Below are 6,143 nucleotides of genomic sequence, written 5' to 3' on the forward strand. Positions count from 1 at the left end.
CAGTTGGTTAAGTGTTTGACTTCGGCTCAGGTCATGATCTCTCAGTTTGTGAGTTCGAGCCCCGCGTCAGGCTCTGAGCTGACAGCTTAGAGCCTGGAGCCTGCTTTGGATTCTGTGTCTCCCCCTCTCTCTGCCCCTCCCCTGCTCATGCTCTGTCTCTCTCTGTCTCTCAATAATAAATCAACGATGGGGAGCCTGGGTGGCGCAGTCGGTTAAGCCTCCGACTTCAGCCAGGTCACGATCTCGCGGTCCGTGAGTTCGAGCCCCGCGTCGGGCCCTGGGCTGATGGCTCAGAGCCTGGAGCCTGTTTCCGGTTCTGTGTCTCCCTCTCTCTCTGCCCCTCCCCCGTTCATGCTCTGTCTCTCTCTGTCCCAAAAATAAATAAACGTTGAAAAAAAAATTTAAAAAAAAAAAGAAAAAAAATAATAAATCAACGTTAAAAAAATTTTTTTTTTAATCTTTGTCAGGTGCTGGAAGCCGAGCTATCCCAGCCTGAGTGACAAGGCCTGGGCTGTGGATGGATTGGTGACTGCAAGGCGGCCCAGCGACATTGAAGCTTCTTGTACTCCCGCTCTTAGGTAATTCGGCCTTATAACTACCTGGGGTATTGTCTGTTGGGGAATTGCCCTCGACAGGCCCACTGGGAAAAGAGCCATTAGGAATGAAAATAAGGTTCCGCAGGAAATTGTGCGGCCTTACGTTTAGCCCTTGCCACCCCCTATGGAGACTTCTCTACTTACAGGAAGGATAGCCTCATGCATTTGCCAGCAAAGGAGGCCAGTAAAGGAGAGACATATGGATTTGAAAGCCCCACTCCGGTAACTAAGGAGTGTATCTTTGGACTCAGGTCACTCTAACCCCTGGGCCCACCTGGCCCCCAGGAGGCATTCCAGATGATGATTGAACCTAGTAAGTTAAGGGACAGAATGGTTCATTAGTTCCTAGGTGCATTGTCTCTCTGAGAATGTATAAGGCGTGGGTTTCTAAGGCCCTCTTGGCCCCTTCCTGGCACCTCGGACCCAGGCGAACACTTTTGTTCTTCAAAACCACGAATGGTTCAGGGAAACAACCAAGAGGTCATGTCCCTGTAACTGTTCCACTTGAGGTGTTGAGAGATAAATGACCTTTCATGAGAACAGCAAAGCAAATACTTTATAGATTATAGATAAGCATAGATACATAATAAAAACAATGAAAGAAATTAATCAATAAGCAAAGGGCAGGAGGGGACGTTATGAGAAAACAATCATGGTATTCCTTATTGGGTGATGACCCAAAGGAACAATTTGAGAATTGGGTAATGCCAGAAAACGTAGATGACGTAGGCTACAAGGAGATCACTAGCAAATATAATGCCACGTTTGCTACAATAAATCGGCCAGTTCAACACACTGCGGTTGTCTGCGTCCATTTCATTTTTGTTTTGTTTTATTTTCACATTTTCTCTGATGCCGTTCATCCTTTGGGAACCTGCCGGAGCTGGACTCCGGCAGTCAGGTAATCCCATCATTGGTGTCACCTCATTCTTTGATGATTATTGTTACCTTTTTGGTGTTTATTGTTATTTTCCACGTAAGTGGAGATTTTTTTGGCTTTTCCTTACATTTTGAGTCAATTTGGTTGGTATTCTGGACACTTGAATGTTATGTCATGAGACGCTGGTCTTATTCATGTGCAAGGAAGATTGCAGATTTTTCAAAAAGATTTTATTAAAAAATTTTAAAATATTTATTTATTTATGTTGAGATCATGAGAGGCACAGAGGGAGAGAGGGAGAGAGAGAATCTCAAGCAGACTCCATGCTGTTAGCCCAGAGGCTCAAGTGGGTCTCCATCTCAGGAAGCATGAGATCATGACTTGAGCCAAAATCGAGAGTCCAAAGCCTAAACAACTGAGCCACCCAGGCACCCCAAGATTTTATTTTTAAGTAACCTCCACACCCAACATGGGGTTCAGACTCACAGCCCTGAGATCAAGAATCGCACACTTCACTGACTAAGCCAGATGTGCATCCTGGATTTTTTTTTTTAACCTTACAGTTTTCTTTTCTTTTTTTTAAAATTTTTTTTTACATTTTATTTATTTTTGAGAGAGAGAGCACAAGTGGGGGAAGGGAAGAGAGAGGGAGACACAGAATCCGAAGCAGGCACCAGGCTCTGAGCTGTCAGCACAGAGCCCAACACGGGAATCAAACCCACAAATCGTGAAATCAAGACCTGAGCCGAAGTCAGTTGCTTAACCAACTGAGCCACCCAGGCGCCCCTAACCTTCCAGTTTTCAAAGTCTTTACACGGCTATTCAGGCCTATCCTATGTATGTATCTATGGGATTGGGCATGGGTCTCCCCATTACCTCAGTTCTCAAAGTTCTCAGGATCCTAAATAGGGGCCAGATCTATGTATACACAGGTTAAGCTTGAGCATAGGAATTCATATGACTATGAGTCCTCATTCCAGAGCCTGTCTCTCTTCATTATTGTGCTAGTGGGAACAATGGTAATTTGTAATTTTTTGTATCTTTAACTTGAAGTTGAAGCAAACTTGAATTTGAATTTTAACTTTAAAAATTTCCCAACAAAACCGGAAAAATCTTAATTAGAAAAAATTCAAAAGCACAAAATGATGAGTCAGATAGATACATCTGAGTGCGTTAAGATTCAGAATCAGAGTCAGATAAATAATCCACAAACTAAAAGATGTGAACAGCAGATTATTGTTATAATATACAAAACAAGCATTGGGCATCAATATCCAAAAATAAAACCCCTGGTTCAAAACAGGCAAAAGTTGTGAAGTAACGTTTTGCAGAACATGAACCACAAGGGGCCATGAATCAATGAAAACCATTTCAACTTCTAGTTACGCCCACCTCAGATTCACCGTCCGCCCCTTTCCCCCAGGCCCCGCCCACCTCCGATCCACCGCCCGGCCCCTTTCTACCAGGCTCCGTCCGCCCCGCATCCACTGTGCGGCCCCTTTCCCTCAGGCCCCTCCCACCTTCGCTTCCCGCCCGGCCCCTTTCCTTCAGGCCCCGCCTCTCCCCGGCCACCCACTCCTGTCTCCGCCCCTAGCCCCGCCCACCGCTCCCGCCTACACGTTGCGGGCCCCGCGTAAAGCGCTTGCCGCAGGCTGCGCAGCGCTAGCCGCTCGTCCCCGTGCACCTTGCAGTCGAGTGGCACTTGAAGGCGCGGCCGTGTGCACCACCTCGTGGCTCAGCAGCTTCCACGCGCGCTTGAAGGCTTTCCCGCAGGCCTCGCGGCCAAACCACCCCGCCCGGACCTCAGAGCCGGGGACGAGAGAGCCTGGCGCCGCCACTTTGGCGGAGGCGCGCCTCGGCCGCGGCGTCGGGGACCCGGCGAGGGATCGAGTACGCCCGGTGTTCGTGGACGAGCTGCACCAGGGCCGGAGCCTCCGCCCCGCCTCCGCCGGGCGCCTGGGAGAGGAGAGAGGGCTCAGTCCCTGGTCATCTCCATCCCACACCTGCAGGGCAGAAACCTGCTCCTCCCGCTCATACCCCTTCATCGAATCCCTCCGATGTTGGCTCTATCCGGAAAGTACGTCCAGAATCCGGCTACTTCTCACTCTCTCCCCGGCCGCCTCCCCTAAGCTCAAATCCTCTCTGACCCCAAGCGAGGACGCCTGTTGCCTGTCTGGACCTCCCGCCTCAGTCCTCGACCCCCAGGTAGGCTCCCCAGAGTGTGCCTGTTCACACCTAGATCAGTTCACGGCCCTCCTCAGCCCAGAGCCCTCCGGCATTGTCCCCTCTAACTCAAAGAAATGCCCAGGTCCTCGGCAGGACTCAGGAGGCCCTGCGTGACCCCCCTGCGTTCCCTCTGGGATCTCTCCTCTCTCCCCCTCTCCTGCTGGCTCACTAGGCTCTGGCCACATTGGCTTCAAGGCTCTTCAACGGACTCATTGTCTGGAACCCTCTTCCCCAAGACAGCGGCCTGGCTTCCCCCTCATCTGGGTCAGGTCCTTGTTCAAATGTCATTTCTCACTAGAGGCCTTTCCTCACCACCTATTTCAAATGGAAACTCACGCTACCCTTCTGTCTTGCCCTACCTGGCTTTACTTTTCTCCACGGCACTTATCTTTGGATGTGAACCTGGGGCTGCCCGCGTCCACCTTTCGCATCCACGGGGAGTAGAGTCAGCCTGGCAATGAAATTGTCATAGACACAAACAGCTCCCAGAGAAGGCAGGGACAGCTTCTGGATGAGCACCTAGATCTAGCTGTGCCTGAAGCATCCCCTCCTTAACCTTTTGGTTGCGTGAGGCAATAAATTACCTTTTGTTGCTTCAGCAAGCTTGGCGTGGGTTTTCTGCCATGTGGTAGGCTGAATGATGGCCTCTAACTATATTCAGGTGCTTGTGACTTTGGAAACAAGGACTATGCAGGTAGGATGAAATTAAGCGTCCTGACATGGGGAGATTATCCTGGATCATCTCGGTGGCTCTAAATGTCTACAAGTGCTCTTATAAGAGGGAGATTCGATGCAGTGAAGGCGATGGGATCAAGGAACCGAGATGCTCCGCTGTTGACCCTGAAGGTGGAAGAAGGGGCCGGAGCCAAGGGTTGTGAGGGATGAAGTTCTAGAAGCTGAAAAGGGAAGCAGACGGCCTCTCCCCTAGAGATTCAAAGGGCGCACGGCCCTGCGAACATCTTGATGTCGGCCCTAGGGAAACGGACTTCAAACTTCTGAAGTTTGTCGTCATTTATTACAGCAGCCATAAGGAACTAATACATGCCGTTTGCAGCGAGACTCTGAACACAGAGGGATACATACTTGGCATTTATTTGGCGCTTTCTGTATACCTACTGCGTGCTCACAATAACCCAGCCATCTGCAGGGTAACTGAAGCTCAGAGAGGGCAATTCACGTGCTCGAGGTCACAGAGTTTGGAAGTGAGTCGAGATCTGAATCCGGGAAACTCGGGCTCACAAATTCACCCTCACCCGCCTATGGGGGATATTCGCACACCTCTTGTGGCAGTGTTGGAGATAATGCGACTGGCTAGTATTTATTGGATACCTACGAGGCTGTAGGAACTGTTCTGAGCAATTCATGGGTATTAACTCACCGAACTCAGCCTATGAGGTGGGGACTTTTATTACCCCCATCTGACAGATGAGCAAACTGAGGCACAGGGATTAAGAAATATCTACATAAGATCGCACAGCTAGTAAGAGGGAGGGGCAAAATGTGACCCCATGATGTCCCGCCCCTCTGTGATGATGAACCCTCCTCATTTGCCAGATGGAGACCCGAGGGCCCAGGGAGGTGCAGGAATGACTCCTGCACTTAGCAATGACCAGCCTCTCCTGGGCTGGAGCCCAGGCCAGGCTGCTTCCTCTGTTGTCAACGTGCTGCCTGACCTCAGGCAAGTCAAGATGTCTCTTGGACCTCAATTTCTTCACCCGAGAAACGAGGGGGTGGGTCTGGATCAAAATGTGATGCTCAGAGCGCCCCCTTCGGCATCGTGGGGAAAGGCGGGTGAAGCAGGCTCAAATTTGCGCGTCACCCACAATTCCCGAGTCAGGAGCTCTGGGGGAGGGGACACTCCTCACCATTCAACAGCCTGACTGCCGGCCATGTGCCGTGCACTGCCCTAGATTCTGGTAATAGAGCAGTGACCTCCCTCCCCTCTACTGTGGCCCAGCAGAAAATAAACAAGTATGTCGGATGAGGGTTCATCAAAACCAGTTGAAATGCACCCGTGTTCATGAACACACCTCGCGCACAAGAATTTAAAATGCGCTATATCCAACAGTTTTCTTTTTCTTTTGGAGAGGGAGCGTGAGCGGGCGAGGGGGGCAGAATTTTTTTTTTAATGTTTTATTGATTTTTGAGACAGAGAGAGCATGAGCGGGGGAGGGGCAGAGAGAGAGAGGGAGACGCACCATCCGAAGCAGGTTCCAGGCTCCGAGCTGTCAGCACACAGCCCGATGCGGGGCTCGAACTCACGAGCCGTGAGGTCATGACCTGAGCTCAAGCCGGACTCTTAACCCACTGAGCCACCCGGGTGCCCCAAGGAGGAAGGGAGAGGCTTAAGAGCGCCTGTCCAGTCTCCCCACTCCAGTCCACCCCCCACACGGCCCCAGAAGGCTGTCTTCACCCCAAGCTGATCTTGCCCCTCTCCTGCT

This window comes from Prionailurus bengalensis, chromosome E2, assembly GCF_016509475.1.
Source record: "Prionailurus bengalensis isolate Pbe53 chromosome E2, Fcat_Pben_1.1_paternal_pri, whole genome shotgun sequence".
In the NCBI taxonomy this organism is placed as follows: domain Eukaryota; kingdom Metazoa; phylum Chordata; class Mammalia; order Carnivora; family Felidae; genus Prionailurus; species Prionailurus bengalensis.